At 44.2% G+C, this 13,755-nt stretch overlaps 1 protein-coding gene across 1 annotated transcript in view; it reads right to left on the bottom strand.

Annotated features, from left to right (window-relative positions):
• LOC112396318 (AF4/FMR2 family member 2-like) overlaps positions 1-13,755 on the bottom strand; it is a 401,348-nt gene that overhangs the window by 356,131 nt on the left and 31,462 nt on the right. The gene's annotated exons all lie outside the window — the stretch shown is intronic.

The following is a 13,755-nucleotide window of genomic DNA, read 5'->3' as shown; positions in this document are numbered from 1 at the left end:
GATGAAAAAAAAAAAAAAAAAAAAAAAAAAAAAAAAACGTTTTTGGAGGCAACTGAAAACAACCCACAGGCCATGCTTCCTGGTGCTGCATATATGACTCGCACACACAGCAACGCCTCTTCTCAAAATAAACGCAGAAGTAGCAGACTATGCCCCACGGAGCCGGGACTAGCACGCGACCATTGTTTAACAAAATATGCCAAGCCCTGGTTAGCTCCAGCTACAGAGAGGTCTAAAGACTGGTGGCATACGCTTAGCACAGAATACGACACAAGTCATTCATTTTCCAAAGAGCTGTGCTCACTGGAGGTTAGTTTCACTTTTCCGGTAAAGAATATACACGGGGAAAGCCCAAGTCATAAGGCACGAGTTCCACGAGAATGGACGTGTGCAACCCACTTCCGCCCAGCTGGCTGCCACTCCTCAGGTGGTTCAGGCACACTGAGCCTCGGTTCACTTGTCTGTGAAAGAGGGGACCACAGTGCCTGTTCTGTGGTCAGGTCATGTCCTGAGCATGAAGCAGCTCCGTGAAATCCTCTACAAATGGCAGCTCTTTCTGCTACCCACGGAACTGAACGACATCTGCCGTACTGCGGTTTGTTTAAAATTAACCTGATGTGGTCCAGCAATGAACACAGACACCGGCATAATGGTAATATGATCTGCCGGACTGCTTAAAATGTTAACTCTGGCATCCACCCCCATCTCCTTGGAAAGTTAATGAATTAATGAATCTTTAAAGGACAGTCAGGAAGGCCTTAAAAAGAAGATGCCTTTTTCAGTAAGGAGAGAAAGTGGTGGATTACAACTTAATGGCTTCAGAATAATGGTAATTTCCCTATTTTCTTCACTTCCCTTAGCTCAGCTAATGGCTTCATTAACGGCCACGCTCCCCAGCGAATAATAGAGGCCCTTGTCACATCCATCATAGCCACGTCACAATAAAACCAGTTAAATACAGTCCAGCTTCCTGCCTCATGCCAGTCAGCGCGAGGAGTCGGAATCAGGAGAACCACCCATACGAAAGCTTGTATGTTAAATTCCTTTTAACAATAAGCACGCAACAGGCTACTGGTGATGCCACGTTAACTGTATTGTACATGCCATGTTGAAGAGATAACTATGGCAACAATCAAAAAGCTGTGAGGATGAGCTGCTCTTTATTACAAGTTGAACCACAATGTCTTTTTATTTCCTTCCTTCTACTCTGATCAAAGTAGCATATTTTCTCACAATTAGCACAATCATGTCAAATCTGCAATGTCATATCATAATCTAAAATGTCACTTCATAAAATCAGGCTGTTTGAATGACTGAGTTCTTTCTTTTCAAAAGCATCTGGTGTAGCTGAAAGATCTTAAATTTTCAGACCTTTTTTTTTTGATATTTAACATATAGTATATGTCACATTTTGCGGTTTTTCAAAGTAACATTCTTTGCAAATATTTCTTCATTTTATCTGTCTCTAATTTCAGTTACATAGAAGGACCTACATTTTATGTAGTCAAATCCCCAGGCTCTTTCTTTGGGTGTTTCCCCCCCCACCCCGGCTTTTTTTTCCTGCACATCTTGGCTACGGAGAGGGAAACTAGCAGTGAGAAGGCAGTGTGGCTTTTGTCAGGGATGTCAGTGATTCCTACTAACCAACGTACCAAGTATGGCTGCTTCCCAGCTCTACATTGCAAGTAACAAGATTCTGGAAGGTTCCAAAGCATCTCTTGGCATGCGTTTGGCACGGCTTAGGATGAAGCCGATTTTCCTGGTGCACAAGCTACTCCTGGAAGTTAGGATGTTTTAGAAGCTGCATTCATTCACTAGGGCACCCCTAAGTGTCCTGAAGCAATAACTAACTGAACGGGCCCCTAGTGGCCTGAGTGAGACCAACGGGGAAAGCAGCTACCCAAAATGCTTCCTTAAACTCCCAGGAAGTGGTGTCTACTCCGGGATAGGGGCTTGGTTGATGTGAATTATACTCAAGGACGATCTCCGTTGTGGGGAGTATAAACTTAGCATCTGTGACTGGAGCGGCTTTTCTTTGTTATATTTTGGTCCTATTTTATAATGCAATTTAATGGGATTCATATTTTAAATTCAGAGAAAGTGAAAAAAAAAGTCTTCAGCTGGTCAGTGACAGTCTTTGTTCCTGCTGATACTGTCAGCGTTTCCCCCTCTGGCACACAGCTCGTGGCAGATAACGATTTGTCCCTTTAATTTTAAGAATTCAGAAGGTGTTGTGCGTTTGCAGCGCTTCCCTAATCCCTCCTTCTGGCAATGTAAATATGAACCAGCTGGACCTGGTAAGGTTTTAGGTATTTCATTTTCGTCCTCATCTTGAAATACTGTTTATATTTAACATTTCTCTTTATTAGCAAATGTAATATATAAACCCCTTTGCCATTCTCTTGAGTAACCCCAGATTAACGAAAGTGCACATATTTTTGGCAGATGCCTTACAGTTATTTCTAATTGAAACAAGCTGGTGTGGAGGGCTATGAGAGAAGGAAAGAAACGATGTCTTATATCTAGTGACTCAGATCCTGTCCTTCTAAACTGTGAGTACAGACAGAATCTAACACTGAAACTTTCAAAGTGACATGTGGCATTTGCCCTTCATTAATGGGAAGCAAATGGTACTCTTTGAAATTGTGAGGGCAAGAGTGAGAGCTACTAACCTGAAGACACATATGTCCAAACTGTAGGCTAGGTGGGGTATATTTCAATCTTAGAGAATCTTGGGTGGGGGAAGGAGTGGGGGCTGTGGTGGAGAATTTCTGTGGATCTATTTTGCTTCCCGTCCACGCTGAGTCTCATCAAAATAATAAAAACAATACGTAGCTACCAGTATTGACCACCTCATGAATGCCAGGTATTATGGGTTGCCTGTGTAATGGCTCTTATTCTACCCATTTCACAGATGAGGAAACTGAGAGGCAGCAGGACATAATGGAATGAGCACGGCCTTGGAATCCCACAGAGCTAGCTTCCGATCGCACCTCAGTCTCTCTCTAGCTGTATGATGCTGAGCGGGTCAGTAACGTCTCTAGTTGTCATTTGTAAAATGGGGAGGATAATTCCTACCTTCAGGGTGGTAAAGAGAGTTATAAAAGAAAACAGATAGGAAAGCACAAGGTACATAATAAGGCTTAATAAATGATACCCTTTCGTCTGCCCATAACTTTCCTAAGACAAACTAAATTTAAAGATTGCCCAGAGTTTAAGAAAAACTACAGCTCTATAATCTACCACATGCTTATTGGAGGATTAAAAAAAAAAAATCTAGTTGGCAGAGGCTGTCTGTTTATCTGTGCCATAAAGATTCTGCTTAGCAGAGAACATGTCAAAGAGGGACCAGAAAGGGACATGACTGACAGAGGGCAGATAGTTTGAATATCAAATGAATGTCTTCAGAGTGAATACTGAGTAGCTATTAAAGGAAACAGTATGGTATCAGAGAGCAGTCACGGGACTTCACAGTCAGCCACACCTGGGTTCAGATCTGAAGCCGACAATTTCCTTAGCTATGTGACCTGAGTGATCGCTCTGAGGCTCAGTTGTTGCATCTGTAAAATGGGGATTGTCTTCATCTCGTAAGTTCTTGTCAGGACGAAATGGGATAAGGCATGCAGGGCAGTTAGCACAAGACCTTGCCCATGTAAGGATTCACGAGTGGTAGCGATCTGGGGATCGGGGGTTGGTTTTCTTTTTCAGTGCTCTTCTTGACGGATCAGATTGTTCTAGCGAGCACATCAATAGCCTTTGCTTAAACAGTTCTCAGGATCTACTGAGTCGTAACCTGCGTTTTTTTAACACAGAGTTTGAGAAGCACATCGGTGCTACTCAGGGGCTCCTCAGCCTTGCTATTCCAAGTGCATCCAGGGACCAGCAGCATGGGCTTCACCTAGAAGCTTGTTAGAAATGCAGCTTCCAGGGTCCCAGCCCAGACCCAGTGAATCAAGAGAGTCTGGGGCTGGGCCCGGCAATCTGCATGTTTCTAGCTGTCCGGGGACTGGGTGAGGTCCAGTGCCTTCCACACGGTAAGCATTCAATACATGCTCCATAACATCTGCTTGATTTCAATCCTTGGTAAACAGGTCCTATATTATTAGGAAGGGTAGATTTTTCTTGGGTTGAGTCAAATGTCCATCACTGTCTCTGTCTAAGAGACTCTGATAGTAGGTGGGAGGTTGGTCTAATCACAATGCAGGCCACCTTTTTGGGGAGGAGAAAGATGGTCCACGTCTGGGTCTATTTCTTAACTTACTTCATTACAAACCACCTACACCCCGACACGTCCTGTGAGGTACCACAAGGACACAGCTATCAGAGCTTGCCTCGCTGAAAATGCCTCGTTTCCTACCATTAGATGAGAGAATTGTTTAAGCCTGATGCTACTGATGGGGCCATTTCTGCTCCTTACTAAGCCGCTGCCTCTTCCCCCTCTGCTCTCAGCGCTTCATTTCAGGAGGACAGGACAAAGGGGCACCCTCATTATCCCCACGTCTCCAAATGAGCCGAGCTCTCCATGCAGCTGTGGGCTAAGCAGCGGGGAGGAGAAGCAAGGCCACCGCCAGTGGACGGTCGGTGAACGGACCTCAGTAAAAGCTCCTGGAAATAAACAAGAACCGCCGCTGCGTGTTATTTTCCCTGGAGCGCCATGGCAGGATCCAAGGGGGTCCAGTTACGTAAGCACTCGCTAGAAAGAACACGTTGGACAAATCAAAATTGAGAAATCTCCTTCTCCTCCTTTCCCGTCGAATCCCCACAGCTACCATCGCAGGCCAGGCTCTCAGCGGCTTACGCCTGGACCGTGTAAATCATCTCGGAAAGCCTTATCTTTGATCTCTTGTAACCTAGGGTCCAGGTGCTCGGAAAACGTTTGTGCCGTGTTTATACGTACCTCTCTCCTAAGCACTGTCCATCCCCAGTTCACCAAACCTCTTCTTTGACATCTGTTGCCATTTCTACTGAATTTGCCTGCAGGATATTCACAAGCCTTTTCAGTTCCATGACTACCTTTAGAAACAAAATCAACTTCTCCCTGACGTTTGACTAATTCACTGTTTTTGTACTTTACGTTAAATTTGCTCAGACATCTTACCAAAATATTTTTTTAAGTGGTAGCGCACCTTACCCATGCTTGTGTATGCATGGTTCTCCAGACACGTGATATCCTTTGAGCATTATACAAGCTCTGTGGGGTGGACAGGGCAAAGGTTATCATTTGCATTTCACAGCTCGGGATACTGAGGTCCAGAGAGATGCGAGCTCTGCCATCGTTATTCTAGGGCCCGTCCAAGGTCACACAGCTTTTCAGGGGCAGAACCTTGGCCCGAATGTAGCCTTCTCACTCTTAGAGGTCCTGGGCTACTTCCACGCCTCCAGGTCACAGGGAGTAATCGCCGATGAGGTGCTATAGTAAGAGGCTAGTTAGCAAAAACATTTAATTTCAGGACTATTAAATTTATTTCTCATGGTCAAGGTGGATGTAAATGTATTAAAATATTTCTATGAAGACAGCTTCCCTTTTCACTATGTGAAAAACCTCCCCCACACAAAGGATATTCTGATCTGTCATTTCCACGTCCGTCTTTCTAAAACATCTCAGCCCCCAGCCAGTCTGCAGCCCTTCAGGGGCCAGCCTCCCTCGGCTGAGGGTCCCCAAAGGCGGAGATATTTTCACCCAAGTTAGCAAGACAGACACATATGCCATTTTACTATTTAAATGACACCAAACAGAGAATTCCCGAAGTATTTGTCGTCTCTGAAGAGGTGTCTTAGCATGCAAGGGCGCTAGCTGCCCAAACTCGTCTTTTCTGAGCAAAGTTTCGAGCTTAAATTTTTCTTTCATTAAAATGCAAATATTCCAAGACTTTAACGATAAATTGTTTATGCCAGACTAAGAGCCCTCAAAGGCTTTGGGGAAAAAAAGTAGGTTCAACTGCAAGCTATAGATTCAGATTTCACTGCGCACTGAGATGGGTAAAGATCCTTTTATTTTCTATTGGCTTAGTCTGTATTAAACAGAAGTGCAGATATCATAGTGGGTATCTAGGAGTCACATACAGAGACTACAATTCCCAAAGTTCACAGAAGGGAAGCAAATGATTAGGCCAGGTCAATGTCTTCTCTTCTGGTTTCGAAACAGCTTTTATAGGACCTGGGGTAACAAGGTAAAATGAAAAACCAAAGCCTGATGTGACTTAATGGTGTCTATGAAGATGTTTATTGTTCTCTTTATAATAAAGTTAATACAGGTTGTTAAAAATTCTTTTAGTTTGAGATAAAAGGATTAGTAAACATCTGCAGTAGTTTCTTCATGAAAAAATACTGAGAGAAGTTGTACCGGGTTTCTGTCTCTAGTAGCTTCTTGGTGGGTTGGGGCCTCAGTGATGCCAACAGCACCGTGCTAGGGGCATCCACTGGGGGGAGGGACAGTGGATCCCAGCTGGCACCCTTGGACCTCCAGGCTTCCCCATGGAAGGCAGGTGGCGATGAGGGTCTCTGGGAGATGATTTAGGGTCTTCAGGGATGGAAGAAAAAACGTGGGAACGGGAATGAGGGGGACCCTCCAGGCAGAAGGAACAGCTGGCAGCAGGGGCCTAGCAATTCCTTGCCACCCTGCTGCACATGGGCATCACACAGGAGAGCTTTTCTGACATGCCGATGCTGGCCACACCACCAGAAAAGCGCATGCGCTGGCGGTAGGGGGTCGGGGAGCACGGAGAGAGTTCCAGGGCTGTGGGGCAGGGCAGGGCAGTGAGCGGGCTGGAGGCTGAGGCTGGCAGCCGGGGAAACTGGGTGGGGGGCCTCTGATCTTCTATAGACTGCACTTTCGAGAAGCAAGAATAAAGAAATGTTCAGCGAGAGAAATAAAGGAAAAGAATAGAAAATATTTCTGCCACAATGGTGCAATGGGGAGCCTGAGAAGCTCCTTAAGTAGAGACTGGGGAGGTGGGGAAGCTCTGCCTTCCCAGAGGTCCTTCCACCCCCTGGACGGAGGTGAGGAAGTGGGGGAAGGGCACGCGTACGAGTCAGGGAGCCAGATTTGGCAAATGAAAGTACAGCATGCCAGGTTCAACGTGAATTTCAGATGAACAATAAATTATTGTTTAGCAGTATAAGTATGTTCCATGCGATACCTGGGACATAATTATACTTAAAAATGTCGATGTATAGAGAAAGAAAGGATGGAGCTAGACCATATTATGAAGGGCTTTTAAATGCCAGTCTCCAGAGTATGGGTGTCATTCTTAATCAAAATAACATTACCTTTAGAAGAACAACCAGTGATGACGGTAGCAGCCATCACGATGAAGTCAGTATTATGGCAAGTCCCTGTGTCAATTACCTCACAATCAAGAGCCCCATGACTTGGGTACCATGAGTTACCTCCATTCTATGGATGAGGAAACTGAGGCTCGAAGAAATGAAGCAGCTTTTCCAAGGCCACCTGGCCAGCATGTGGAAGAGTAGGCGTCTGTATCCATGTCTCTTTGACCACAAAGCCATGCTTTTTATCATTTCTCTACACAACCTCTCAGGATGTCACTGGCGGGGCCGTCCTATTCCACTGAGTGAGCAGGTCACGAGATGGGATCCCTGATTTACAAACGAAACAGAACTATACTGGCCAATCTAGGATGGCCGAGAGAATTCGATAAAGCTGTGAGGACCTAAACTTCTGGTAAGTAGACAATGAATACAAAAGAAGTAAAACTTTATCAGACATCTGGCACCTACCAAACGAGAAGTATTTTTATTCCGTCATCATTAATGCCATGTGTCCCAGTAGTAACAGCTAACCTCTCTTAAGTGCCTTCTACATGCCAGACAACATTCGGTTCAATCCTTACAACAATCTTATGAGGTGGATACTCTGTTATTTCACAGATGCGGGAAGTGAGGCCAAAAGAACGGACACATCGGGCTTCCCTGGTGGCGCAGTGGTTGGGAGTCCACCTGCCGGCGCAGCGGACACAGGTTCGAGCCCTGGTCCGGGAGGATCCCGCATGCCGCGGAGCAGCTAGGCCCGTGCGCCACAACTGCTGAGCCTGTGCTCTACAGCCCACGAGCCACAACTACGGAGCCCACGTGCCGCAGCTGCTGAGGCCTGCGTGCCTGGAGCCCGTGCTCCACGACAAGAGAAGCCCCCTGCTTGCTGCAACTAGAGAAGGCCCGTGCGCAAAGACCCAAGGCAGCCAAAAATGAATTAATTAAACAAATAAATTTTAAAAAAAAAAAAAAAGAACTGACACATCCATGGCTGCACATCTCAACGGGGGGAGTGCCGACTGGCACTAGAGTTTGACCTTGAACCAACACGTGATGCCAGCTTTTCAATACCTTGCTCTGTTAACGAAGTCATAATTTGTGCCATTTACACATCCTTTTCAGGTTTCCCGAGAGCTTTCCCGTATGCGTATCACATGATCATCATGGTAGCCACAGATGAGGGTACGCAGGCACAGAGAGTTTGAACAACTTGCCTAAACCCAGGAAGCTGGTCCTGGACAGAGGTCTTTGGTCTCTTGGCTCAGGGCTGGCCCACCATTGCACCCAGCCATCCTATCTGAGGGATGCAACAAAGCCCTGACCCATATCCCGATTTGCACCTCTTTCACTGGAGGTAAAATTCTTTTCGAATCCTTTGGCTCGTCATGATCTAGTTAGTTAGTGTGAACGAAATTTTCAAAGTCCAGACCTACCTTGCTCTAAAACCTCATTTTCCCCCACTGGATTTAGCCGGGACAAAGGAAAATCTGGCAAAAGCAACAACAGGGATTACAATTAAGTGCGGTTTGTAAAAGAAAACCGAAGGACTTACTGAGCTGTATGTCAAACCACAAAATTTTAACTGAAAAAGTCCTTAGATTTATCGTTCATTATGAAGATATTAAGTAACAAATACTGAAGGTAATGATTTACTCTTCAAATTTTTCAGGGCGCTGATATATTTTAAGCCAAGGCAAATGAAAATCGGTTTGGAGATTCTGGAAAATAAATTTACGAAGGCAGTAAAACTAATCAACTTGTAGATTTGTCTTACTAAAGTTCTTATTAGAATACTGGCATAAATATGACCTTAGTGGAAAATCCATAACTTATTCTCTTTATTTTGGTTAAACTCTCAGGAAGATCACTTGCTGTGAATCTAGATTCCCCAAATTCATTGCCGATTAGAGAAACTAAAATGAAATACATTACCAAAGGCTGACATGATCTACTCATCACCACAATGCCACCTTTCAACATTACAGCCATTACCACACTTGCAAATCATAACTTACACACTCCTTCACGCAATAATTTTTGGCAAAAGGAAGGATTTATTTTCCTCTCATAATTATCGCGCCAACGTGTTTAACCTTTGCATCTGAAAGACGCGATCTGAATTTCGGAGACAGAAAGATGGCTGGCCTTGAGTTCTGTTCAGCAGTAACAGAACATGACTGCAGATTCCTGTTTTCCAGAGAAATGGGTTGAGATGAGGTTTTCCACAGTAAGCCTTCTGGGAACCACCACTGAAAATTGGCTAAGCTGCTCCCAAGACACCGACACTTAATTTAACTCATGTTTGATGGAGTACGATGATGGTGTGCCATTCACTGCTACACACACACACACACACACACACACACGTGAGCACGTCCAGGCACGCTATCGGGTTAAATTATTTCTAAGTGATTTGGGAAAAACCATTGTGTACCAGAGCAAAAGCACACACAACTGGTTTGACCAAATCAGGGCTGAATTTCTCATCCACATACCTAGGAGGCATCCAAAATTACAATTACTTCCTAATATTCTACTCGAAAGACTGAATGAGATGCCTTGACCTCTTGCTACATTCTACTTCTCTCAAATATTCTTAACGACATCTCTCTAAGTACTCTCCATTTATCTTTATTTGTTTTCATCTTTGTAAAATAACTTCCATAAAGAATGCCTCTGTTAATGGACAGGAGCTCTATTTTTTTCTGAATGAACCGCCATAAATCCATCCTTGACCGTTCTTCCTGTATGTGTGTTGGTTGTGGTGCATATGGTGAAATAAGTCTTACTGAGAATGCACAATAGTGTGTCATCTATAGCCAATTACCATCAGCAATTGCTTTGTAAACACTCAACAATGAAACAATTTATTAAGTTAAAAAATAGCATGGAATCCACCTCAACCACAGTAGTGTTTAATTGCTACTCAATTTGCATAATTTATACAAATTAATGTAGACTCAATAATTAGCATTTTCATATGGTTTATTGGAATCTAAAAGGCATAACAGTATGGTCTGTTAGTAATCTGAACATGTTTAAACAATATGTTTTGTGAGTCACTGGCATCTTAACTTAGCTTTGTAGAAAACGGGAATTAAAAAAACGTACAAATGTCAATAATTTGTATGTCCTGCCTTGCTGTGTTACTAAATCGAGATTTCAATGATGTACTTTTTGGTGATGATGATGGACTGATTAAAAACCACCTTCGAAGAGTGTTGACAACACTTGAACAAATAAGACAGGCAGACGCCAGTCCAATATTTTATGTTTTTTAAAAGGGCAATTCGTGATCTCTTGTAAATACTTCTTCTTCCCACATGGGTACACAGGCATTATAAAAAATAAATAAAACTAAAAGTTGAGGAAATCTAGCTGAGTTGTGTAGCTCTTAAAGCAACCAAACATCTGATCCCTGGTAATAAAAATACAAATGTTTCCAACTTATACAGATGGACAGATGCCGTATGGCCATAATATTTCCAAATATAAAACCAATACTTGGAAAAGCACACTACCCCTTAACCACCCCTCTATATTTGTGTGCTACTTCAGAGTCTACAAGTGCTCTTTCCACCTACACTCCTAGGGCCTTCAGAACAACCCCATCACAGAGATGAAAAGATTCAGGCTCACTGAGGTCCCACGCTCCTCCCTCTATGTCACGCTTTCCCTATAGAAAGTGGTCATGCACAAATGAATGCATATTTACATTCCTCTTGGCCCAGTGGAATTCATGGGAGCGTTCCTGGTGAGGCTGATGAGTACTATATTTTCTATTTAAGGTACAAGGTAACGGACAGGTTAGAAAAATGAGACGTATATCACTGCTACGTGGAAGATACAGTAGGAAAATATTCAGATCGTTCATTTTATTTGGTCATTTTATTTCTGCCTTCTTTTGTGAAGTTGAATATTCAGTCCTCCTAGAAAAATCAGTGCTTTGTGAAGACTGTTTCACATGGGGGATGGGAGGACATTGTGCCATCTGGGTTCACTGCCACCTCGTCATCCCAAGGTCCATTTGAGTGTTATGTTCAGACTTTTACTATCTTTGCTTTAATCTTTCTGATACACCTTTAATAAAGAAAGTCTGTTTTAATAGACAGAAGTTCTATTTTTCTGAACGAACTACCATGAAAACCATTTTTCCTGTGTGTGTGTCTATAGTAAAGGAAAAACCCGGGGTGAAGTTAACGTCTATTTTCTACTTTTCCTTATCATCGGTCCCCAGAGGACTCAGCTGAGCACCTTGAAGACAGTAGGCACTCAAACATCTGCTAAGTGATCGGACAAACAAGAGCAGGAGACTTTAAGCTTTAAATACTCTCACAAAAATAGGCAGGGTACCACACCTACAGGCATTCCTTGCCGTGGGCCAATTCATTTTACACAAGTTCCATCATCGGCTAAGTATGGCAGTCATTTGTTTCCCTGAATTCCAAGCTTCTAATCTTAAAAACGTTGAGGCTGAAAGCCGAGTGTCAGTCGTCAGCCCCTGCTGGCGACAGAGGGAAATGCAGCTAGACATTGCAAGCAGGCTAAAAGGGGAGCTAATTTCCAAGAAGGGCAACCAGAGCCAGGAGACCTCAAGGCAGACAGTGAATTCTCATGAAAGGAGGAAGACGTGGGAGGGGAATAAATATACTGGCGACACTTGCCCGGTCATCTACGTTGGAAAATGTTTTCAGCCCAACCAAATGGGAGATTCCTTGCTATTTCCATAGTGCAGTAACAGTAATGATGCTAGCATGTATTGAAGACATTAGGTGCTAAGCATAAGATTATAGAATAATTATAGCTACCGCTTATCGAGCATCTACTCTTCCGTTGAAACGAGCAGCAAACCTGCCCGCAGATGACCTGAGAACAGTCACAGTATGACCCAGGAACTGTTCTAGATACTTTACATGTATGAACTCATCGAATGTTCCCCAAAGCCCTGTGAGGAAGGCCCGGCTACTGCCACCTGCTGGGCACGTTTCTTGGCGCTCTTACGTATCAACAGCCCCACGCACCCCACGAGCCAGGAATGAAAGTGATGGGGAAGCAGCGAGCTGTTCCAAGCGAGCCACTTACGTCGCTTCATTTCTCACAACGCGGGTGAAGGAAAACGTTCCGATTTTGTTTTAACAATCTCTGAGACCACCTGGTAATGCTTAGGAAAATCTCGGTGGGTTTCCAAGATGCTTCATTCTTCGGTTTGGAAACCTGGTCGTGAGGGTGCCCCAAACTTCAAAGCACGTTGCCATGTGGTGGGACCCCTCCTACTCGGGGCATAATTCATTTCCACCTCGCACCCCGTAGGAGGATCTGTGCGCGTCAAAAGGTGGATGTTCAAAAATCAGTTCGCATCAGAGACAACGGAATAAACACGCACCCGATTTATCACTTTCTCAAGCTCCGTTCTGATATGTTAACAGCCCCATCAGTTAAACAAACAAATGATTAGGTTTGAAAACAGAAATGTCAACACAGCCATAGTCTACTCCTTTCCTCATCAGCCAGTTGCCATGGCTGTGTTTATCTGTACCTTGTGTTTGTGTATAAAGGCCCCATTTCACAGAAACAGAAAAGGTGCCTGAGAAATTCTCTGAGCCTCCACGAGACGCTGAGGCCCAGGGCCGGCGGGTGGCAGAGCTTCATCACTACGATCCATCGAAGCCTCATGACTCCTAGTCGACGCGGCCACCTGTCATCGGTGAAGGATGAAGGGAGACTGAAGGAAAGCTTCGGTGAGATGGCGAGAGTCTGGGGGCTGGCCGTGGCCCTCACTCCCCCAGCCCTGGGCTAGCGAGGATTTTCTGACACCCTTGGAGCCGGTCGGCTGCTTTTCAGTGGCTTGTGCGCAAATCTTGATATTGAGTGGGATTTCAGATGTGGAATCTCGGACAAAATTTGTATCCATGTAACTCGAGGTTATGAATTTCTACTTTACGAGCAGAGAAAGAAAACTGAAGAAGCTGCAGAAGGAAAGTCTTTAAAAGAATTTATCAGCATGTGGTATTTTCCACTTCAATCATTTGAATGGAATCTGTATGGATGTGCTAGATATCTACCCAAAAGGCAATGCTCTTCTAAAAAAAATCGGGGCCACTTGCATTCAATGTGCTGAGGCTGAAGCAGATTCCATAGCCAGCTGTGTACTTTTCTGAATGAAAATAACATCCATGTGGCTTTTTAAATACACTGCTTTAAGTGAGTTGAGAACCAATGGTTTCTTTTCTAAATATTCATTATTTTAAACAATTATAGCTACTTAGAAAAAAAAATGAACTGAAAGGAATCCAAAATGTTATTGGGAAGGCTCTGCCCTCCCCCCACCGCCCAGTTCTAGAAGCCTTCCTGATCCAGATGATTCCCATAACATCAGGCCCAGCACCAATTTCTCCACTCTCTACATTTCAAGACCTGTGACCAGGAGTTTGTCTAAGGTCTCGGGCTGGACACCAAGAACTCCATGAGGATTTCTTTTGTCAA

This window comes from Neophocaena asiaeorientalis, unplaced genomic scaffold, assembly GCF_003031525.2.
Source record: "Neophocaena asiaeorientalis asiaeorientalis breed wild unplaced genomic scaffold, Neophocaena_asiaeorientalis_V1.1 scaffold981, whole genome shotgun sequence".
NCBI classification, from domain to species: domain Eukaryota; kingdom Metazoa; phylum Chordata; class Mammalia; order Artiodactyla; family Phocoenidae; genus Neophocaena; species Neophocaena asiaeorientalis.
This window is presented reverse-complemented; position numbering and strand designations above follow the sequence as displayed.